The sequence below is a fragment of the Salarias fasciatus genome, chromosome 6, assembly GCF_902148845.1.
Source record: "Salarias fasciatus chromosome 6, fSalaFa1.1, whole genome shotgun sequence".
NCBI lineage: Eukaryota > Metazoa > Chordata > Actinopteri > Blenniiformes > Blenniidae > Salarias > Salarias fasciatus.
Window position 1 is genome coordinate 21,335,414 of NC_043750.1, and position 25,573 is coordinate 21,360,986.

At 40.7% G+C, this 25,573-nt stretch overlaps 1 protein-coding gene across 5 annotated transcripts in view; it reads right to left on the reverse strand.

The window, feature by feature from the left end:
• Positions 1 to 25,573, reverse strand: part of LOC115389594 (GRB2-associated-binding protein 1-like) — a 52,187-nt gene that overhangs the window by 19,615 nt on the left and 6,999 nt on the right. Inside the window, exon 1 of one of the 5 annotated variants that reach the window (XM_030093034.1) lies at positions 9,009 to 9,115. The exons of 3 other annotated variants lie outside the window; for them this stretch is intronic. The gene's annotated coding sequence lies outside the window, so the exon portion shown is untranslated. Of the gene's footprint in view, positions 1 to 3,090; positions 3,351 to 9,008; positions 9,116 to 25,573 lie in introns of those variants that run through there. One more of the 5 variants, XM_030093033.1, reaches the window with a different exon arrangement.

The window sequence follows — 25,573 nt, forward strand, 5'->3', positions numbered from 1 at the left end:
TTGTTTATATTGATATAGCTTAGAGTCCCCATGTTTCCCGATTTGTCAACCGCCTGCAGCCTCTCTCGCTAGGAGCCAGCTTCTCCACAGACATCCTCCTCCCTGCACGCTCAACCCACTTACGTCTCAAGTTTGTGGACAGACGCAACATAGTGACGTACAAAAATGACGTAAAATTCGAAGAGGAGAACGCTGAGCAGAAAAAAAAGAAAGAACGTAAAAATATTTTGACAAGAAATCAGAGCACGACAAATTGATTCCAGGACCTCCGGAGCTGTGCAACTTGAAGTCTGTAATGTTTTCTGTCATTGTGGTCAGCGCCAACTCAGAAAAACACTTTGAATGATCAGGGAGATATATGGACACACAATGGGGGAAAAGCAAACACAGGGAGTGCTTTAATATTACATAAACATATTTTAATAGGAGCAAATTCTCACTTATAAGCTCAAACTGGCTTCTCACTGATTTTTATGACACGCAGTGCAGTAAAGTTTAATCTGACTCAGTGACCTTTAAATACAGTGAATGACTCAGGTAATGTCAGATGAGTCTAACACTGTGTTAAACATACGGTCTCTGGGCCAAAACCAGGACGCCAGGAGGTCCAGCCCAGCCAGTGAAATGACTGAAAGATGATTGAAAGAGCCATTTCATTGTATTTTGCACCAGGATGTTAAGTTTTTTTCCACTATTTTTCTGTAGAGCTCACATGTTTATTTTGTGCAGATGCTGCTTAATAAAAGTGCCTGTGTTGCAGTTTGCTCGTGGCTTTTGCCCAGAATCATATTTTTGGTAAAAACTGAGGAAAAAAATTGAGTTCATCATGTATATCGCCAGTGTTAGAAAAAATATGGAGACATGAATGGGGTCATCTTGCTCAGCCGTAGTTTATCATATTCACCAGTGACCATGCTCGAGGGTCATATCCATTTGATCAGCAATTTCAGAGAGCTACCCCGTCTATAAGGAAGTTCTTTTTCGGACTTCAGACTTATGACGTAATTCTGGCATCATGACAATGTGACAAAAAGTTACCTGCTGCTGAATCAATCCAGATGAAAGTCATGTCATTATGGAGATTTAAATTAGACTTGGATTCAACAACTCACCCAATAAATGTGGCTTCAAAAGTAACAAAATTTTAAAGTTCCACCAACTTGAACTTATCTTCAAGTTTTGCTTTATTTTAATTGAATATGTCAGAACTTCCATACATGGTTCTCTTACCTCAAAACATCAAAACACAATTACATAGAAAAACCTAAGGCGGGAGGACACTTGGACTATTGATCCAGCTCATCCAAGGTTGACTTGGAGGGTTGAAGCTTATCCCATCTAACATTAACCAGACTAGCAGTCTAGTACTAGTAGTACCCTTGGATGTACCCTTGGATGTGTCTCCAGTTTATCACTTACAAAGAGACAGCCAGCTGTACTCAAAATCACACTTATCATCGAATCAAAGTCACCAATTAACAAACAAGCACAAACAGGAAAGAAAGCCAAACTATCAGGAGAAAACCCCCACAATGACGCACAAGGTAATACAGAGGGGAAAAAAAAGATAAAATAATCAAAAAGACTGACCAAAAATTCAGTATCACAGATTTTACTAAAAATGAAAATGCAAGATCAATTGGATCTAAAGACTTTACGTGTTTGTGATGGCTGTCGTTTTCCCGTCACAATGAGGATTCAAACCTGGGTCCCTCACACCTCGCTTGAAGCGCCACAGCAGCACATGTAATTAAAAGCCTAAGTTCAATAAGCCACATTTCATATTCAATAATCCTATTTGAAGACAAGATGTTAATTATCCATAACTGAAGAGGAAAGTCTCACAGAAACTTCTGATTAAAAAAGTCAATTCTCATCCCGTCCATTTGCAAGAGGAGCTGAAGGTGAATATTTATCAGTTACAAGTTTGTATAGCTGTTTCACAAATCAAACACTGGTGCTGTAAAAGCCTGCCGTAAAGGCCATTTGCCAATATCCTTAAATATTTTTTAAAAAACAACATGCATCTCCAAATTTTGGAATTTTTGGATTTTTTTTAAATAATCTCCACCCCAGAGCTTCTGCCACCGGCTGCAACATGCCTACAGACTGTAGTGGCTCGAGGACGACAAGCTGTGTGATAGCTGGAGCGTCTCTCCTCCATCTGTGGGCTTTCACACAGATTTTGTGATGCACAATTATACATACTTGATACTTGTGCTTTTCCACCACCTATTTCACACTAGATGTGAACAAACAGCACAAACACATACAATGATGCACAGAGGAAAATATGGACTGCAAGCAGGAATCCAAAACAGGCAATGGAAGTTGTGCATTTTACCAATAAGGGTGTTAGTGTGTGTTTATACGCAGGAAGAAAAAAAGACACCAAAGGAAAGTGGAAGGAATGAGATTGAGGCAGGAAACTGGACAATCCATTTGCATGCGATACAATAACCCAGTTAACATCGAGTAGTGGTTGGTAATCTGATTTCTCTAAATTTTAATACCAATCCATGGAGATTTACATGCATTCAAGATGTAAACATCAGTCTGAAGTGCACCTTTTCTCATTGTATATTGTTGAATTTAGACTGAAAGGATTCAGACCACACAGCTTTTGAGTGAATTTATTTGAAAAATCTATCTCTTGATTGAGAAAACTGATGTACATCACAGTGACCACAGATTAATTTTGTTACAGTTGTGGCTGCACTTTTCTGTCGGTTGAAATGGCTCAACAATGCACGACTGCAAAAGCCGTCATGATCTGTATCTGAAACTGTTTTTGGAACTGTCAGAAAAAACGGTTACATGCTCTGAGACACCGGTGGTCAGAAATCAGATTTACCTCCTGCCAGTGTTTGAGGAAAATTTTTTTGTGCATTGAATAAACTCGGTCACTTGCTGACATTATCAAGCCCAGCGTCAGTGAAAATGAAAAGACTCAAAGTCAAATAAAAGCTCTACACAAAACAAAATGAGAGAATTCAAACCACTGAACAGCGCTTTGAACATAACATGACACAAATCCACAGTGGAAGATTTTTTTAGCCACACACTGAGTAGCTGTTTGCCATTACATACCTCATGTCAGTGCTCATAATTTATATGATGAGGAGACCAGTCCTGCTTTTTGTGTTGTACATTCCATAGTAGTCAGTGTTGCATTCAATCGATTCCAGAGTGGTCTGAGACAGATTTCAGTGGTCTGTGACTGCAGGACACGCACATATCTATTCTAGTCTTCCTTCATTCACCGACCGATTCCGACCTTTTCTATCACAGAGCCCACTTCAGCTTGTTGAAGTCCAGCGTTCGCAGCCCCGGGGCTGGGAATGGGACAGCATGGGACGATACTGGACTGGGATGGGGAGGGCTGCCCCAGCATGGCAGCTGTGCCTAGCAGTCCCTCTTTATCCACCACCCCCCTTTTTCTCTAGAAGTATGTCCTCTGATAGGATGAAACACAGGAAGTCACCCTCTGTTTGCCCTCCCAGATCTTATAGCCTATGAAGAGGAGGTGGCAGACAGAGGGGACATTGAGGGGCTTGATAAGATGATGACAGAGGAAGGGGAGGGTGGGATTGTGAAGATGCCAAATGAGTAGAGTCACACTGTCATCAGATGCCTCCTAACACAGCATCACTGGAGAATGAGAACGGCAACAGTGGCGGGAGAGACGCTCACAGAAACAAAGGCCCCACATAGCATCGAACGCAAGCAAAAATAAACAGATTGATCAAGTCACGAGATCCAGACTGGTGTCAAGAGAGTGAGCTATTTAGTGTCAGTTGCCATTTGCCAAAAAACAAACAAACATATTACTATCACAACACATAACAATGACAGTTACAATGCAGCCGTCTGAAAATCAGAACCTTTTAAGTATCTTTAATGTCTATAATGAAACTGAGAATAACTGTTCAGCAGCACCCACAGACCCTGCTGATGAGCTTGAAAGACTCGAAAAGGATGGAAAAATAAACTACGATTTACTAACTACAATAGCTTGATTAGATAGCTGGTGACTCAACTCACTGAATAGATGGCTAAACATACATATGATATCAAACTGAAATGTTGTTGATTTGCCAAGCAGTTTGTACTCAGCATCTACGTTTTTCCAAAAACCAAGGGGAAACCCCACACCTGACCTCCAATGTCAAACTACAGTCAGCAGCCTGCCAAGAAAAAAATCCTGCAAACAATATTTAGCTGACAGCCATTCCTATCCAACGTTGCAGAATCAATTTATTCTTCGTTTCAGCCAAGAAAAAAAAAAAAGCAAAATGCTGTGAGGACTGGCAGACTGGAATCAATTCAATGCTACAACTCTCCACTCTGAGTTTTTGACTGAGTAACATTCCAGTCTTTAAATGTTTTGCAAAGCACAAAAAGCTTGGGTACTTGCTCATTGCCCACCCAAAAAATGCCAACGTCCATAACAGCGGGAATAAAAAATGACACCGCAGTGCACTGATTAAAGACTTAACGGTACTTGAACTGACGTCTGTGTTTTACCCTGCAGCACCTAAAAGGAGGCAGTGTGGCCAAATCAGCCTCCGACTACAAGGGTTTGATCTCGTTTAGAAGTCTAAATGAGTGAATGTAGCTGCCAGTGAGCCACCCTGCCAACGCCACTCAACTTCCTCCAACTACACTTTTACTGCACTGAGAAAGCTAATTGCGTCTCACGGTTTAGAAAGCTTAAAGCAGTCTAAAAGGCTTTAAAGTGGACTAATTGCGAAGGGACCATCATTCTCAGGCTGTTAAACGACATACTTGTATTCATCTTCCACATCTCCAGTGGTAAAGCAATAGCCAGCCAGGCCGGTGTTTCCGTGTTTTTGCAGGAATGGAGTCATTACATAAGACTGCCGCTTCAAGACACAAATATGACATCTATAAACCACATCTAGAAGACACTGTGTGAAAGGCACAGTCATTGTTAACTACTGGTCATGAAGTGTAGACACAACCAGTGCCTACTTGGCACAATAAGTCCAAATGAAAAGACAATAATGAGGTAACACAACATGTGATGGTATTGATTACTTGTTATTTTGTGAGATTACTCCAAACAAAATGAGCACAATTTCACCAAATGAAACAATTTATGTGGTACATCAGCTTCAAATTGGAAAAAAGATTAAAAAAAATAAAGCACAGGGTGTAAACCAGCCTATTTCTCTTTCAGAAGCAGAGAAAGCAGCAGGACCTTGAGCCAGAAGCTACATTTAGTCTCATACATGTTTCAGTTCATGAAATTTTCTGGACCAAAAAAAAAAAAAAAGAACATGGCTTATTGAACTAGGCAATAATTTCACTACTTTTTTTTTTTTGTGAAGTTTCTATTTGACTACTTGCTCCCAACACAAAGTTATCACAAGTCATAACCACCAACTTGTTTCAATGCCCATTTCCTGTTGCAATTAGGATTCATCCCCCACATTAGAGGTCCAGACTAACGTACCACCACTGGGTACTATTATAGCATCCATGCACAATATACAGTATACATAAAGCACCTGGATGGCTTATGAACAGTGCTGTATTAGCAATATTTACTTCACTGAGCATGAAATGCATAACTGACAATTCTTACTATGGTGGCTGAGACGCTGGCCCCACATTGAGGACATACAGCAGACTCAAATAAGCCTAATCATCAGTGAAAATCTAATATACTGCAAACCAAAGCTTGAACTTCTTCGATGAGGACAAGCAGCAATCTTGTGATGCTTTTGAAATCATTGGCAAAACCACAAGCGCAGCCAAGTATATAAACAAACAAGGAAGAAAACTATCACAGGATGAAATCTTTCTAGACACCATACAAGCATTTGTGTTCAGCAACATCCCAGTATCACCATTATTATTTTGGTTTCAATATTAAAAGGGATCTATTCAAAAATATTTAATAAATAAATAAAAACACAGTCTTTACACAATCCACTGCAGCTGTATTGATGCCTTTTAAACACTAATGTTCTTTCACCTCTAGTATATGATTGACATATATCATCGTCTGTACTGTTGATTCTCGGCAATTAAGTTTGTCATGCTCAGTATACAGTGTGGGAAACTGTGATAAATGGGGTGTGATCAGAAATAATCATTTCTATCAGCTTGATCTTATTCTAAAATGTCACTGAAACAAGGCAAACAAATGCCTACTCACCAAACCTCAGTAGAAGAGGTCAAACCTCCAAGTGTTTTCATTGTTTGTAAAGCCCACTGATCTGACGTATGTTTTTCACAATTCCACCCTGAGATTACTCACTTTACCACAGTTTTTTGATCAGCTGAACTCTTTCCCCTTCAAGCGGCACGTGTTAGCATTAGCTTCGCACTGGATGCACAGTTAACACATAGCAGCATGCGAGTGGCTGAGCCATCTGTCCCATCTGAGTGGGCTGTGGGTAAATGACCTGCACCCCAGCTGCACTGACTCATCCTGACTAGGACAAGCTTGTCTGTTTGTTCCTCAGAAAAAAAAAGAAAGAAGAAAGTGCAAGAGGAAAGAGGGAGCGGAGTGACGGGGCGCAGTACGGGCGCAGGGTGAAGCTGAGGGAGAGAAGGTCAAGATTTTAGAGATTATGACTGAAAACAGTACGCGCTACTGTTTATTCCACATCAGGCTTCATATACCGGCTACACGGAAAATACGCATTTTACGGTCAGCTCCAAACACCTCGCTTGTATTGGGTCACATATTTTCCCAGCAGGAAATTAAAAATACAGCTGTAACCAGTTTGTCAGTATTGATCTCAGAACTCTTTGGAGCATTCTCATTTCAAGAAAAAAAAAGAGGGAAGATGCATAAGGTGCTGTTATCTTTGTCTGTGTTCTGTCTGAATTCATATGAAATTTACTACACACACGATATTAGCAGCCATTTATATTGTTCAATAGGTTTATATGAATCTTATTCACAATTTGAAAACGTCTGGTTGTGTACCTAGCGAGTAGTTCTCCTGATGTCAATATGCAGAAGAGATCTACAAATGTCACAAGGATTAAGGATGAGTCAGAGAAAGGTCAAACAAGAGCTATTCCAAGCAGAAATACTCCTATTTGTCTCTCTCTTTGTGCTGTCAAATGCTAAAAACTTTCATTTTTTGGGTCATGAGCGCAAAAAAAAAAAAGAGCAATTGGAAAATGAATTTCAGACGTTGTTTGTGACATTTTCAACTATGTGTGGTAAATTTCTGAATATCAAATAAGTGCTGATGAAGAAATGTAAAAAAAAAAAAATAATAATAATAAAAGATAGAAAATATTCCCATGACATCTCCAACTCAAGCACGGTAACCAAATATGCATTTTTGGAGACCGCCGTAGTTCCCTTAGCCTCCCTATCAGGTCCCTATGACTGTGCTGAACAAAGACTGTTTTAAGAGAAGGGTGTCAAGAGCGTCAGAGATTTTGGCACTCATGGCCACGGTGACGAGGTCTGTAGAAGGAGAAGGAGGGGAGGGACAAAAGCCCCTCTATCCTTAGTGTTGCAACTTGTATAAATCAGTCTTTGTTTCCCAGAGATGACTGGGATTCTTGCTAAACAGCTATTTTTACATCTTTGAACGCAAGGGAGGGCAGTTAACGAGCAAGTAAGAGTGCATGGCCTTTGGCTAAGTGCGGCTTCTGGGGCCAACGTCATCAGCTCCTCCACCTGCTGGAGAGGGAACGAACTTTCATTAAAAAATTTGCATGCCTGAAGTTCACCGTCAGTAGACTGGACAGCGTTAGTGGTCAGTCCATGGTCCCATCAGTCTCTGACTGACGTTTCTGTCAACAGCTGTGTATTATCAAGTCTTATTAAATAAATCCTGTGCATGCTCCATCTGGTGCCTCGGTGGACACTTAAGGCAGGGAGTGCAATGAACACAGTGAATAAAGTAAAGCTGTCTCGATGCTTTGTCTGTTTAGTGGCACCTGTGGCTGTGACTTTACTTTCCAGAAATCAAAACACCACGCAAGTATGTACCCACAAAGGTAAGCTGTAACTGGAACATTTTTTGTCAGCAGCAGCAGGATTCTGTTTTTACTTAGCCTTTTTGGTTGCCAAGTTATGTTAATAAAGACAAGTGTTAGAACTCTAAAGTACATATGTTCAAATCCAATATATGGGCCATATTTTAGAATTTACAGGGAGACAATTAGTAATGGAAGAACGGCCTTAGACGACTCGACTGAAAAGAAATCTTCATTTGCTCCAACTTTCTTCGTTAGAAAAGACACCGTTAACTTAGAACTACCTATCAATTTGTTATGAACATTTATTTTTGTAATCACATCACACTCAGAATATAACAATTCCAGGGGATGATTATCGATATTGCATTATGCTGCAATCTCCGATCTGTTAGTGAACTGTGAACTGTGTCCAAAATAAATCAGTTTTGTTTTGTTTTGATGCTGCTTCATTGAGGGAAGAGGTTTTAAATTTTCAGTTCAAAACAATTTCCAAACTGTAAAATGATTTCTTGCAAAGCACTTAGATGATAATGGGAATATCAATGGCTGTGCATGAGTGACTACAAAAGATTTCTTTCTCTGTACAAGTTTCACAAAGAATTGTGGAGACGTTTTAATATGTTAGTCACTTCAGATCTGACCTACAGTAAAAGATCAATACAGTCTTTCAGACTATCATTCACAAAATACTTCCATTATTGTATACAAGAGGTTGTTAAGAGATATACTAACCTGTTTTTTTTTTTGTTTTTTTTTTAAGTAGATCGATAGCACAACTACATTCATAACTTACAAAGCTCAAAATTACCTTCAATGAAAAACTTCCACAATCCTGCACAGCAGCTATATGAAAAGTGAAGGGTTAAAGATTTTTTGTCACTTTATGCAACCAGGCATGGGAAGCATTGATGACCTCGACAGTCATCAATAAAACTCAGAATACTTAAAAAGAAAAAAAATCCTCATAATATTAAGCTCACGACAACAGACCTTTATAAAGCAGAAGTGAGGAATCGCGCGCCTACCTCACAAACTGAGCATCCACAACAGCCGTTTGGACTTTGTCTCTGGGGTATTTGGGCCCTTCAAAGTGAGGAGGCAAGTGTGGTGTTGTTTTTGTTGTTGTTTTGCGCCTTCTGACTTTATCATGTGCTGCAGAGTGTAAGCGTGTGCATGTGTGGGGGTGCTGTGACCCCTCCCTCTTTTGACTTCCTGTTTTATGTAATCAGGTTGTGCCAGACCCTCTTAACCGCCAATCAGAAGGGGGTGGAACATGTGGCGTCAATGGCTTGACAAAGTTTTGAAAAGGATAGTTTATCAATGAAGGCAGGGTTATTTAGTGTGCAGAGAAGTTTATTCTTCTGTGTTTTGCAGGAATGCTGGGAAAACTTAAGTTCAAAATAAAACTATGGGTCCTAATCACATATAATTTTTTGGTAAAAAATCATGTTTTCTACAGTGCATCACAACCAATGTCAGACTTGAAAGCGAAACCTCGCATTGAGGAGGTAGTAATGTGTGCAGCACCAGTCTGCAGATTACAGTGGTGAAATATTAAATTCCTTGTCAATTGGGAATCGAACACCTATGCATGGCCCATTCTTATAGAGAAATCTCATTTCACTTTCGAGTCCAAATCAAAGGCTCCATCCTCCTCCCTGGGTCTGAGCCTTTCACAGCATCCTGTTGAGACTTTATGATTATGTTTCCCATCTGCACTCTCAATAAAAAGAGGTCAGAGCGTGGACAGCTTCCTCTGCTCGCCGCCTTGACAAAACCTCTCTCTTGGCACATTGCTGACCCCAAACACATACCAAGTCCATGATTGGACGCATTTTTGAGTCAAAAGCTAACAAAGAGAAATGAAGTGTGTTAAAGTGTAAGAAAAGCTCTCATGGTGCAGTCTGAGGAGAAATTGGCTTCCTTTTCATTTTGTATGTGGAACGGGGCAAAGCACATTGGCTGCAGGTCCTGAATTGACCCACCTCTCTTACGAGCACATTTCAGTCCGAACTCTGAAACAGAAAATTTGGCAAGGCTCTCCAATGTCCAAATGGTTGGAGACAGGAGGGTTTGGCCTTTCTTTCAGGTAATGTTGACCGTTTGTATTTGTGTTTTCTTAATGTGCTGTGAAAGCATCCAGGCTGCCAGCATGGAAGAAGCTCGCTTGGCAGCAGTGAGAGTGAGGAGAGTGGTAGAAGTTAACAACAGTACAGTGTTTGATAAAACACTTTCTAATTTACAGCTTCAAGCTGCTGTTAGTAACTCCTGGTAGTGATTTGCAACTTCACTGATTTCCAGCGTAGTATACGAATTTCACCTTTAACACAGTTTAGACTGGGAGTTTGAGGTAAAGCTGTGCTGTTCATTGTGTTATGCAGTAATAGCTTTTTGCAGCAAGTGACGTCAATGGGTTGCCCTAAAGAAACCAAGCCATGCATGAAGCACACACAAGTAAATCAAAGTACTCTTTAAAGCCTCGCCAGTGCAGTCTGACCACTTCTGAGACAGAAGCAGATGGGGAATTCAGACCTGCTTTCAATATCTTTTTCAACATAATAGGTTTATTTCTCAAATGTGATTCTTTAGTGATGTTTTGCTCCATCTGACAGGAAAATAGAAATGCAAAAAAAATAATTGGAAAAAAAAATGTCAATGAGCCATGACTGTGACAGGAAAGTTCATTCAAACTTTTTGTTTAACCTTTTGAAAGTGATAAACTGTTATCATGCAACCAAGCACAGACCGTTTGTCCATGACGCAGCAGTCACGACCAAAGTTCAAACTGGCATTTTTAAAACTGCACCTAAAGATGTAAACAAATGTCACGTCTGACAGCTGCTACGACGTGTGTTCAGTGACATAACATCCACAACAAGGCTGTGCGCTGCACTGAACGTCACGCAGTGCATTATGGATTATTTCAGCCGGATTTTCACAAAATGCAAAAACAGCTGCAGGAATTCCTGTTATGCACATCAATTACGATAAACCACGAGGGCACGCCATTTCAAAAATTCTGTCACATCTTTCATTTGGTCCTCTGACAGTTTTTTTTAGTTCAAGCTGCTTTCAGAGTTCAGTTGAATTTCAAGTGAAATGTTCCTGAGGTTTATTTGTAAATGAACCAAATCCTGCTTTTCCAACAAGCTCTGTCCTCTGGTTTAGTACCAAAGTTTGCACTGGACCATGTTTGTGAACACACAAGGGTCCAATGTGTTCAAAAATAAAAAATAAAAAACAAAACACTGATATCAATTCTCTGTGAGAAAATATAAAAAGATAAAACAAATCACCACAAAATACAAAGATAGGACCACCCAGGCAAACAAGCTGAATTAACTACAACACAAGCTCATGTGTGCCTGTGTGTGTGTGTGTGTCCTACTGAACCCTTCCTTGTCCATCTCAGTAACACCCACAACAACCATCACAACTCCCAACTGGTTGCAAGTTGTCAATTATGATCGGTGTCCACAGCACTGCTCCCATCTCAGAGCCAGCCTCTTCATTTCTCTCCTCTCCAAGAGAAAACAAGAACAAATCTTTGTTAAACTGAAACATTGCATCGTTCCTTTGTATGCAAGCGCCCCGTCTTCCCACACAGGTCACAAACGCAACAGTGAGAATCTCAAGTCTCAAATCTTCCAGAACAACCAAAGCTCAGATGAAGAATCCCTCTGAAAAAAAAAAAATACATATCTACTAATAATGGATGAAAAATGCACCTAAACCCAATGACTTTAAGTTCACAGTGTGTTCTTAATCATATGGTAGATTGTGTACTAACATAAAGCATATCATGTAACATGATATAAAACAACAAATCCCAACACATCCTGACACAAAGATTAACATAACATTCAAATTGACATGATCATCCAGTGATGTATAATGAAATAACACACATTGTGGTGTAGAAGAGGTTGGTTCGATTCTGCATCTTGCCCTGACCGTATATCAGTGTCCTCAAGCAAGACAGTAAACTCCAAAACGCTCCAAATGGTGTGCGCTTTGAGCACCCATCACCTTTGGAATGCAAGTGTCTGTATAAATGGATGAATGTGACGGATCATGTAAGATATGTGGAGATTGCACAGGTGGTAAAATCTGCTATATGAGTAACGTTCATTTACAGCACAACTCAACACATAATTTAACATAACGTGAAATAAAATAGCATAACTCAATGTAAAATCAGGCAGTGTAAAATATCTGTCAATCAAATCACTGTGTAATGAACATTATATCATATATTAAGACACACGGCCCAATGTAACACAACATCATGGAACATAAACATTATGGCAGTGCAGACCTTAAATAAAAGATGTAATGAATGAATGAATATAAGCTAAATTATTACAGCTGTCACTTTCACAGTCATTGTCACTGATGGCTTTGTGTGCTTAAACACACACACACGCACGCACGCACGCACACACAAAAGGACTTGCAGGAACAGACTGTGTGTTCTACTTGCTATTATCCATTCATCCACAGTAACTGCGGATCCTGATGTTTGTAAGCGAGTTTTTCCTCAGAAATACAGTTTTCAGAATTACTTTTGTGACAGTTCATTATGACCCAACCAAATAGCAAGTGGATGGTGTTGTGTGCAGAATTCTTCAGCACTATTCTTTCAGTTGTGCAGGCTATCAGGCCCAACAACATGGCTCTATACGACTCTCTGAGACAGTTGTTTGATGCGGCTGGGCATGCTATCGAAGTAACATTTGTGCATTCCTTCTTCGCCAGAAATAAACTGGTTCTGACATCTGCTGTGTAATGTAAAGACTGAGTGAGTGTGTGTGTGTGTGTGTGTGTGTGTGCCCAAATCTACACACTGAAGTTACTCAATGTTTCAAAGCCAGAGGGCGAACCTTTCCAAATACACAACTTAGCAGCTGTGTTTATACAAAGCGCTCCTCCTGAGAGTGGATGATGCATCACTCACAACCCATCTTCTCACACGAACCTCAACAGCATATTGATCCACGAGGAGCTTCTACTGTACCATCAAAAACAGGCCAGTTTGCCTCCATCATCAGCTGAACAATCCGTCATTCCCTCCTTCAATCTGCCATCCCAAGGTCGCTCTGCTTTCATGTGCAGCTGTGAAATTCTCACCCAGCCAGGCGCCATCTGACCCCAGCCCCAACAATCTACAGTAACTGTCCAAGGAACACACACCCGGGTCGTCACACTGCTATCTTTGCAAACAGCACTCACAAAGACCAACATGAAAAACTGTCTGGAGGACTACCAGCTGTTCTTCATTTCATAGGCTTTCACAACTTAACCCGAAACAACGGTTTGGGATATAAACTGAACTGAGAAGTGAAACCACAATCACCTTCATTAAAGCTCTAATACACCAACACACACACAAAATAAAACTGACCAAAAAAATTCATGTTTACAATGGACAACAAAGCAAAGCTTACCCAAGCAGCAAGTTATTCTATTTTCTGTAGCTTTGTGAAGGAGGTCCTCTCAACCCACTGTGTCCCCCTGGTCCTTCCAGACCAGGACCACCGCACCGCTGTTACTCCATCAGCTTGGAAAGACAACTGTAAGAAAGCTGTCGCTGTTGCACTAAATCTCTCTTGCAGGGCGGGGACAGGAACACTCAGTCAAATAATCATTCCACTTCATTTATTAAGCTGTCCACAGACAGGGAGGACGCAGCGGATCGAAAGCGGTGAAGAACTGATCAGGAGTGCAGAAGCCGCCTCAGTCTCACTGAGCAGCTCCCAGGCTGGCTCAGACTTAAACAGTACGCACAAGGTAAAGCATTAACTGCAATAGGGCAGGTTTAAACATTAACAAAGCCTCACATCATGTATGACTGAGGGAGCACAGAAGCAGTTACCTATAAATGTTGGAAAGTCTTACAGTGTCGGCGGTTTCATCAAAACTCAACCAACTACCTCTTACTGAGTCTTTTTCAGGAAGCACGGGGCTTTGTGAAACAGGGAAAAAAAAGAGAGAAAAAACACACACAAAGCAAAATAACATCCCTTAGTGGAAGTTTCCACTTTGTTAGCGCTTTTTATCTTCCTGGTCATCTGTTCCCAACACACACACTGAGCAAAAAGATTTCCTGTTTTCTCTCCTTTTGTCACTGTGGTTGTGTTTGGGGAGCTGGCCGGTGCTAACTTTAGAACTTCTACTATATTTGCATTTACCTGCACTTACCCAAGTTAACATCAACAAACCATGCAGCTAAACAATGAGGTTTGTTTCACTCTGTGGAAGTAAATGACAAGGAAAAGCCCACATCCAAAACTGGAAGTGAGGAAAGCAGAAATCTGGAGTTTATTTTTCTTTCTTCACTTCTTTCAAAGTATCTGATTCAATTCCAAGGAATCACTCTTGCTTGAAGTTTTTTTTTTTTGTTTTTTTTTTACATAACGTGCAACATTTTACTCAAAACTAACTTGTATCAAGCATCTGTAAAACGCAGGAGATTATGTCTTGCTAGCCTCGCCAGTACACTGTTGAACATGCATAAAGTCACCCAACACATGAACTGTCACCACACCAGCTGGAGTTAGCCTGATCCCATTGTCCATTTTCTTCATAGAGATGAGATCCCCCCACAAAAATGGGATCAGTTTTAGCATGGTACATTATGCCTGTGAATACATGCTTTTCACAGGGATGCACTGCAGGTACATTGTTTTGACAGGTTTGTTCATATGATTTAAAAAAAAAAATTGCAGCTTATTTACAGATAGGTAATGGAACGGTTTGGATTGTGATGACACATGAAAACTGCTCTTAAAAACCAGATCACCTCCAAGAAGGTGGCATCATTGGGTACAATAACCCATTCACAACTCATGAAACTTTGACCAGGTCCTTGACATTGACAGTTTGATATATGAAGCCACTTGCTTGGGATAACATCAATGTCTGATTTTGCTGGCTAAATAGTTAAGAGTTCCACAGTTGTCCATATTTATCTCAATGAGATCAGCATCACAGTTCTGAAAAAAAGTCCTGAATGACATGCCACCAAGTTAACAAGATGCATTCAGTGCCTCTTTACCTGATTCTGAGGAGTCCAGGCTTAGCTTGGATTAAAACTTTACAGACGAAGTGTAGTAAGCGAGCTGCTGACCAGCCACTGTTGTCGAGTGAGTCTGGCCACTTTCCTGCCGTTACTGCTGACTTCCCTCCCCTCCTCTTTACTCCATGAAGTCTGCAACACCCTGCTCCAATAACCCCTGACCCACAGGAAGTAGACACAATGGACTGAAAATAACACATCACCTCCCCTGGCAACAACTGCCCACCGCAACACCACCGCTCGCCACCCATACGCTACAGAACACCTACAATAGGCCTGCTCGACACAGGTAAGTAGAACCAAAAATAAAATACCAGCTGCTACTCAACACCTTGTGCCCACATGCCAGGACAGTGCAAGCTTTTAATTCACTGCTGCACATACTCAAGTTAGTGAGAGGAGATTCACCAAATACCACGGACATTGTGGGGTATTTTTACATTTGTTGTAGAGGCTCTGAAGTCTTCAGTGAAACAGTTTCACACTACAGCAGGCAGTGGGTTGAGCGGCAGACTCATGGTGGTCCCACTGCTTTCTTCAGGAGGACCACTGCCTGGTGAGATGGATGACTTCTACACAGTCAGGCCCAAAAAGCATCTGTGGGTGAGCGTGTGGGTGTGATGTGTATTAGTGTGAGTGAATGTTTGGACTATTTGGCTCTCTTGTGCAGTGCATCACAAGAAGGGCAAAGAAAGCACATTTATGTATCAAGGTTTTCTGTTCAATTACAAATAGATATTGGAAAAAGGGCTGGATAACAGGTACTTTGTTAATAGTGTGTTAGTTCACTGCATGTGTTCACCTCACCCAGTCCTTATCCATGCACTGAGCAGCAGCAGTCTAATCCAATCAGTCCAATGAAAATGATTCCAAATCACATTTAGTGGCCAGTGAGAGGTTTCCTCAGCCATGATCTAATTAGCTGCTCTCTTGCTAGAGTGTGTCCACTAGGAAATGGCTTGAGATTCAGCACACTGATATAAGGAAATGGACTCTGATATGTGCCTGTGTGTGGCGTTTGGGGTTGCATTTAAAAAGAGTCTGGTTACTCAGCAGAAATCAGGATGAAACAAGTCCAAGGAATCACTCAGTCTTTGTCTCTGTGCAAATATAAAAACATTTTCTCAACAGAGAACTCAAAGAGTGGAAAGTCAGTGAGTGTCGCAGTAAAATCACACATCGGTGAAAATGATATTTCAATCAGCTACATGATAGTTTAGAACTACAGCATGCTGAGTTGCTGCACTCGCCATGTTTGGTGTCGTGTTTAATGGGCTGAGCTCACGAGCATGCCCAGGCTTGTTTCTGAGCCAACTTAAAGACACACCTCCTCCTTCAGCCAGTCCCCTGAAACTGCTACACACCTCCACTCTCTGCTGTCACGTTCAGATGATACTGCTTCACTTTTCGCTGAAAGCGAATGTGTGTGGCGTGAATGCATACCTCAGAGGTCGTGCACTGCGTGTGCGTTTGCGGGTTTCCTGAATGCTGATTCGCATTTAGCAAAGAATGTGTGGAATTTCTCTTGCACATGGAAGGTGAAGGCAGCAATGCCAGATATTCCTCCAACTCAATGATTATGCAAATGTCAGTAAACATGTCACAGTTTTCAAAAGACAAAAAAAATAAATTCTGCTTCTGTGAGTGTGTGCATGCAGGCATGTAGACATGGTCAGAGTTTGCACTCATTGATATTGAGCTCATTCCAAACACCACTTGTGAACAGTTATTCCGACTCATACACAAATGCATACAACTAATGCATGTGACCTGCAAAAAGGCTCAGACGGGAGAGATGAGTTATGATTACGTCACAATTATTCCTCTGCTACCGAGATCTGTCAGCTTTAAAGTAAACCATTCTGACCTGTGTAGTCACTTTTTCACGTTTATGTATCCCTGACAAAAGACTTTATGTTTTTATATGAAAAACAAACTGTCCATGAATATTTACTCAGAGATGACCCCTCAAAACAAGTTGCAGAGCGATATTAAACTGTTCACATAATGATGATGATGATAAAATGGTCAAAAAAAGCTAACACTCAACCGAATTATTCATATTTTCTCAGTGAATAGGAAAAAAAAAAATCACAAACAGTAACAGAAGCTGTTGTCTTCAACCCATTCCAATAAATCCACATGCGACAATCGCAGAGTGATTTATTTAAATGATATGAAATAAAGCTCAACCTGATAATATAAAACGACAATGCTCAGACGAGATGTGCTGCTGAGAGATTTTGCAGAAAACAAAGAGAGACGGGGACCATTCCTGCGGTAACATTGTGAATTCTTCTGGAGGATTCTGAGAAAAACACATCTGGAGATCAAAAAGCCAAAACAGCAGTCTCATTTTAAAATCAATAAAGTGACCACACATCAGAACAAAGACAATTACCACCACTAGAAATTACACTTTGCATGTTTGGACTCCTCAAGAATCCTACATTTCTACTAAATATCTCGGTATTACATGCACATAGTACATCTTATAATGCCTCCTCTTCAAATGCAATCATTTATAGCATTAAACCCACATGAAAGAAGATCACTGCAGCATATATTAGTCCCACTTTCCTCTAATACTTAAGGATCCTTCTAGCTTTCTTATAATTCATAGCATTGCTCCTCCAGCCTTGTAAAATACACTCACATTGGTTTGTGGTGGCAAGGGCAAAATCCAGGTCACCAATCAATATCTATTACTCCACTGAGTAGGAAACTACATTAAACTTAGAACACAGGGAAATAGAGGTTATACATCCATTATGGTCCAGTGTGAGTGTGTGTATCAATTTTGTAACCACATGAATGACAGTAAAGGAGAGCTTTCTGTTCCGTAATCAGTTTTCTGATAGCTGTTTTCTTCTTACAAACTCTACAGTCAAACCAAAGACCATCAGACTGATGCCTGAAAAAGACAAAATCAGTTACAATGTTTGTAACTGCGATAAGAAGACAAATCAGTAAAAACATCTGAGTGTTGTTTTATTTGTTTGATGTTCCAAAATGCAATACTCCTTCTTTTCTACATTAGTGCCACAGTTAGGCCCATCCTTTTGTCCAAGCAGTGGGAGTCACTGCGAAAGCTGATTCCCAGACTTAATGTGCTTAATTGCCCTTGTTCATACACTGCCCCATTCAATCTGCATACTCTGAGGATGGTTTGTGAGTGCAGATGGCATTCTACCCTCAGCCATGAGAACTGAAGCTGCACCAAAGATAAAGACGAGCTCATCTGACTTCAGCATACAAGCTTTTCATTCCCACAGTAGCTCCTTGTTGAATGGTTCCTTGTTTTGTTTTTTTTATATCAATTTTCCAGATAAACCAAAGGTTAAAGTTATGCATGATCTCCTACTGCACAACCCCGACACTTTAATCTGGTGTACACTCTTTTTCCCCCCTTGTTTTCTCCCTCTCTGCTTCTGTTTTCATCCTATCTGCTTTTGCTTCTCCAAACTTAGCCAATCTCAGCTCTAGTGCAGAGTCACATGCACTTGTCAAAGCTTCGTCGTTAGCATTCAACACATTCCTTTGGCATGGCAGACTTGGTTCACATGATCACGCTGTTCCTTGACCACTGAGGAGAGGGGCTCAAACAATTCTCCTTTCAGGCTTTAGTGGCATGAGAACAAACACTACAGTCCAGCCAAATGTGTCTCATTAAATTAGCGGGGAGAAAAAAAAAAGCTTACAGTGGTTCATATATTTTGGCACATACGTACATCATTTATAAAAGCCAACAAGCACAATCATTGATTTTTAAATTTCTCAGAAACTCTAAGACTTGTTGCAGAAACATTTCTTTTCAACAAACATTCCAACCGCACCACAGAGCAGTTCAGACAACTTGCAATAATTTGTCATAATCGGCAACACAGATGCTGAGGAACCTTGAATTGTCAGGAAGAGCTGCCCTGTAAATCCCATGAGGTGTAATTGTGCCATTTACATCTAGAAAGCAGACTGCTCATCATAAAAGATACAACTCAGAAAATCCCTTTAACAACAAGCTTTAGAAATTTTGATTTTCAGCAGTTTAACATTGTTGTGATGTTCATAAATTTCACTAGTTTTCTTTATGCTTTCTGTCAAAAAATGGGCAAGGAAATTTAGATTTTATTGATATCTAAAAGAGAGAAATAGAAAATGTTACCAACCGTGAATTTTGAATACTACTGTGTTCTCCAACTTGCAATAGTTAAAAAGTCTAAGTATTCCATAGTATTCTGATAAACACGAACAAAAAGCATGAGAAAAAAATGGAGCATGCCAAACAAAATTCCGAGAAATGCCTGCAAAGAACACAGGGGGGGAGCGGGTTCTCTGGCCTCTCAGCTTCCAATCGGTCCAGAAATGAATTCTCACTGAGAGAGGGGGTCTCTGCTGCATCTATCTCTCACTTAGTGTGCACGCAACCGTGTGTGTGTGTGTGTGTGTGTGTGTGTGTGTGTGTGTGTGTGTGTGTGTGGGTACATGGGTGAGAGTTTAGCCACGTCCTTTGGCTTGAGGCCAGGCCAAAGATATCAGGCAGGACCATAGTAACTCTAATGCAATCAGGGACGGAGGCCAAAACAGGACCAGTGGTGGACAGCAAAAGTGCTTTCTATTTGTTTCGTTTTTTTAATTTTCAAGAGAAAGCTGACTATAATGCACACAGAGACAAACACACACACCTCCAACTATGTTCATTAGATGGAGATCAGATTCATTTTGTGGAAGGCCTGTCTGAGTCACAGCAACCTGGGAAATTACACAAGTCTGTAGCACTATTTCACATCTAGTGTCAAGGTTGACACCCCAACACCCCCTTGTCTAGCTTGGCCCTTTTACAGACTGGGACAAACACGCACACATATTGGTGCTCAAAGCACGACTACAGCACGGGAAGAGAGGGAAAAAAATATGACAGCAGTGGGCTATATTAAGGGGCTGCAGACACAGCGGCTAGGGTAAGATCACACAGCACCAAATACCTAAAGTGCCAGCTGTGTGTGTGTGTGTGTGTGTGTGTGTAAAATGACAGGTGAACTGTAAAATGTGAACAGATACAGTCACACATTTCTACCTTCAAAGGCGACCCTTAGACCTCATCACTCACATTGACTGGTGCTTTCACACACTCATTTTCATCCTATGATTCAAACTGATTGAATGAAATGCGCCCGACAAAAAAAAAAAAAAACACACACACATATACACACACACACACACACAAATACAACACACTGCCTATTACAACCTGAATAATCTCAGAATTATCAAATGCTTTGTTTGAGCACCAGCGTTTCATGTCAGTGTTTCATTCTTGGGTGTAGGACTTCATGCTTTTACATACCAGCAATACAGAAATTTTGGTATTAAAATAAAAAAGGTTCTGTTTGAAATTAAACCACACCTCAAAAAGAAACTTGTTTTGCTGACGGCTCCTGTCACAGGATATTTGGAAGCAACTACTATTTTCGTCATGCTTACTTAATCGCAAACGTCACTATAACAGAATTTGTTCTGTTTGTGAACCCTCCAGCAAGGACCAACAGAAAATACTGAGTAAAATTAGCACTGGAAATGTCAAGTTTCAGCATTGATTTGAAGTTACAAGAAATCAAAAAAGACAATTGATTTACTACAATCTGTCATTCCCCTCAAAAGAAGAAATTTAAAATAACACTGGTTATTTCATGACAATAAAGTAATTTAATTTAAGACAACTAAATGATTGATCAAGTAGAAGTTCAAGATGTTTTGGTCTTTGGTTTTGGCCATCGGCTCTGTTGCAAACTGCTGGTCAAACAGAAAACATGGCTCCTCGCTGGACTCCAAGAACTTGTGATCAGCATTGTAATGGAGGTGATTTTTATGGGCTATGAAATGTCATTTAACTTTCATCATCATTTCAGATAAGTTTAATTTTTCTTAATCATGCACAGAAAGAGCATATACTCTGAAAAGTTGATCCTGTTGCATCTTCCGTTGATTCTTCACAACTGTGTTTACAGCGGTTGTGTGTTTCCTGGTTCGGGTCTAAGCAGAGAAAGAAATCAATCACCTTCCACTCTGTATCAGTTCGGTTTAGTATAAAAAGCAAATATGTAACTCACTCTCGGGTTGCTTTCACACCAGCACTGTTTGACTTGGACCAGAGTCCATTTCAGGGATAGACTGGTTCGTTTGGGCAAGTGTGAAACATAGCCTTGTTTATTACCCAAAATGCACTGCGCTAACAGTGTGAATGCAAAGATGCAAACACACGGCATGAAGAAAAAGTTCGACACTGTCTCATGGTCAGACGTGTAGTAGTGAGGAAACACCGGTGTGGCGCTCATTGATGCATGGTCAGAAGACTATATATCGCTGTTGTTTGTGGCTACTCATTAGCCGCTAAAGGGGAGGGATTTCTGCTTTCTGCCAATCAATGAGCCGGGTTTCTATTTTTCCCCATGTCTTTTATCCTATCTGAGTGCCTGTTTTAGGGGATAGCGCCCCTACCAAGCAGCTGCTGGAATTGCATGACACTGTCTGGGCAGTTTGGTCTGCTTTGTGAAATCAAGCCAAACCAAAGGAGGAAAAATACATTTCCTGCTTCATTCTGTCCTTTCAGACAGTCTACTATTCATTTTTATGCATTTTTATTATGTCATGAATTATGGTAACATACGGTTGATTATGAGTGACCCAAAAAAGAAAAGACATTACATTTCAATAATGCAACGGATCTTTTGTTACTTCCATACAATGATGTGTGCTCCTGCTTCATTAGTGTGTGCAGACGTCAGTGGTGAGTGCATTCACAGTAAAAGTAGCACTTAATGCTAAAATGCAGTCTCAAAGAGGGTCTGCATCAGTAAAAGGCTTTTAAAGTATACTACTCTTCAGTGAGTCACCAATCACAAGTGAGTCACGGCGACATCTTCCATGTCTCAGAATATGTATCACTTAAGAGATACTCAAAATTGTCTGGATGCCAGCAAAAGCAGATTCACAATCATTTCATTTTCCAGTGTCCTCTATTGGAACAGTAATTCTGCACTGGAATTAAATAAGCAATGAAAAAAAAGTTTAGTAAAAACCATGCCAAAGATGCAAAAAAAACAATAAGAATATGAACTCAGGATAAAGAGAGAAAAAGAGAGAGTACAGGACCCCTCCTCCCCTCTTCTCCCGCCATCTGGTAGCCATCAGCGCCTCACACAGGAAGGGGCGGCCATGCCTTGCTGGGGCGCCAGGGAGCGGCTCCTCTTCCCTCTTGGTGCTGGAGGAACAACAATCGGCCAGTGCGTTGCATTGCAAAATAGTGCAGCACAGTGCAGCCTGGCCCATCTCATGCCGAAGTGAGCGGCCAGCAGCGGAGAGGGACCCGGCGCTCACACCCCAGCAGACCAGCAGAGAGGAGCACAGAGCAGCCTCACATTCCTGCTGTCTGAGCCTGCCAAGAAGCGCTGGGAACGGAAAGAGAGAGAGACAGAACAGAGAGCTGCACTCACTGGCTGCCTAATGGTGCTGCTTTGAGAAGCACTTCAATTTTTTTCATTCTGACTGCTCTCTCGGTGCTCTCCCTCAACAATGACAAAATTATTGATTGCCTCTCTGGTGTATCCCGGCTTAGTCTTCACTACATACATATGTACACTCCTTTAAGATTACTCCTTATGAAGTTTCCCTTGCTTTTCAAACATTCAGGGAATGCACATTATCATAAATTTGGCCCAACTATTGGTAGTTATTCCTCCCCCCACAACAATCTAATGGGAACAGGGACTCCTGCTGCCCCTTTGTCTGCTTAGTTTGCACCATGTTTGGCCATCTGCACTCTCCTGCTAGCCCTGGTCTATGTCCACATCGGACTACAACTACACCCTGGAAATAGACAGCAGCCTTATGACATGCACTATTTTTACAGCCTGGTGCCATTAGCTGACAAGTTGAAACTTGAAACAATGCAAACCCAGCATGAGAGTTCAGTTCTCAGACAACACTTTCTTTAAATTCAATTGTTGCTGCGTACTTGAGAACTATCCCGATTGCATAAACAACCTTTGAAGGTGTGTGCAATTAGCTTTGCAGCGTGCTTGTGAGGGTTCTGTCATCTGCATTTAATAATAGCTCCACTTGAAACTGGTCGACTTGGCCCAGTGACAAATAGCACAAAAGGATCGTTTTACAACTGCACTGAAACCATTTCCAAAAGGAACACACAACTCAGAGTCTGTTTTCAAGTATCAGACGGTATAAACCGAGGTTGCCTGAGAACCATGGATCTCTAGTCGCTGCTCTGTGGACTTGGCACTCACAACAGTAAACAGCTGCAGCAGGCAAAATAGAGCCTCGTCTGTTTACAAAATGCTCGGTGCTGCCCTTTACTACACAATTCAATCAACAGTGTCAAAGCTCCAGGAGGGTTGCAAATTTCATTTTAGCAAAGGGTGCAAGAGCATAACCTAAACATACACACGGGTTCTCAATTTTCAAGTATGCATAAACTATATGCTATCTCACCTGTGAGACATACTGTGTCCCAGTACATTGTAGACTGGAGTAGCCAGTTTTTTGCTCTCTAGTGTTGCATTAAAACACTATTTAACCACCTGGAAATGTTATTAACAATGTATCAGCTTCTCTCACTGTAAATCAAGCAAATTTCGCTTATACATATGTACAAAAACAGATGTGTGCGCTTTAAACGGTACAAATATCAGTTTTGTGCATCTATCTCGATGGAATGAGTTCGTCAATCCACCAGAGGGCGCTGTTCTGAATTAACATACTGGACAAATACAAAGAAGAAGAGTAAAGATTTATTTTTTTAATGAGAGAAGAACAAAGTCAACTATAGTGATGGCAGAAGACAGCAGTAATGTAGATATTAAGAAAGAGGTCCATTCGGAGGGGCAGTGTTACAGGTGGTGGCAGCATGTGACGACTCCAAATGCATCAACGCTGCAGTTCCAACACGTCTACCATTTCTTATCCACTTCTAATCTGCCCCCATGGCGACTGGTGACACTGCTACGTTTTCCAAGAAGCTGAAGGAAATATGGAAGCAATGACGACACAGTCCTGAGCAAAGGTTTTGAGCCTTTCTGTAACAAACTTCAAGCAAGAATAAGCCTCACCACAAAAACAGATTTGTTGAGGATTCATCACACAAAGATACTTTTTTTTTTTTTTTTTTTTGATGATTTCCCTGTCATAATGTTGTGAATCACCATTCAGTCGGAAAAAAACATCTAAAAATATCCCAAACTTTTGCAATATTTAAACGCCAAAGCTTCTGACAAAGAAGGAGACAAGACTGGGACGAGACAAGCATCCTGAAGTTCAGCTTCATTCTGAAACTGCGCACAGTAGTTTTCTGGCATAAACAATGATTTACAGTGCTTGGGAAAGAAGAACTATTTCTCAAGAATCAGCATGAAAGCTTTTAAATGTCAATATCCAGACCATCATCTGCGGTGAGTTAAAGCCTGTACATGAGCAAACTTTAAGACAAGTGCTTGAATTGACAGGCGGTTAAAACAAAAACGCTTTTGCTCTTGTCAAACTGTCTACACTGCTCTGATGCCGATGATAGACCTGCAACATGAAGATATTAGAATCGATAGATACTATTTCACAGACTTGCAAACACCAAGGCAGCAGCTGCAACCAAGAAACCAAGAGACAATGTCACAGGAAGCTGAAAAAAGCCCTTGATTTGTTGGAATTAAATGCAGTCTTGAAAACTTCCAGATCTAATCCCACCTGAAGCACACACTTGCAACTGCTAATGACATATACAACAACACATCCTGTGCTGTCAGATAGCTCAGGTTCAGCTGAGTGTGTTGCTTTCTTGATCGTGTTTTAGTCTGCAAGGCGTAGTCTTCAGGCTTCCTACACTCTTTAAATAGCCAGAGGATAATGGAGACGCACCACAGTCACCTCTACTCCTTTTGTTTTTCCAAAAGTAGAATGAAAAAAAAATCAGTGAAAGACTCAAAGAATCTCACTCTCTGAAAAAAGATGGAGGTCATTGTTCAAGTACCAGTTCCAGTTTAGCTGTGCAGATTGATTGAGAAAGATTAAAACAAAACACACACACACAGACTGATGTTTCTTCTAGGAAAAAGTAACTCCTGTCCCTAATTTGTCCACTCTGAGCCCAGAAGAGCAATTACAAAGTCTGTGGAGATGAGCTTGTGAAAACAATGCAGATTAAAGAGAGATTATACTGTTCTGATATAGGAGGTACTGTAAGAGGAACTGTAAACATTGTTGCATTTTGTGTAACAAATAAAAACCTTATCAGAATGTACACTCTGTTTTTGCACTACCAGTAAGGGAACATTTTTGTAGTTGTCAATATTTGTTTCATTTTATAGGTTAGGCAAAGTGATAACAGGTTGTTTGGGACTTCTGTACTAAAATGAGCTTGATGTACGTGACATACACTAAAATATCATTTAATCACACTGTAGACAGACATCTTTGTCATTGTAACAAATACATCAAAATTTAAAAGTGTCA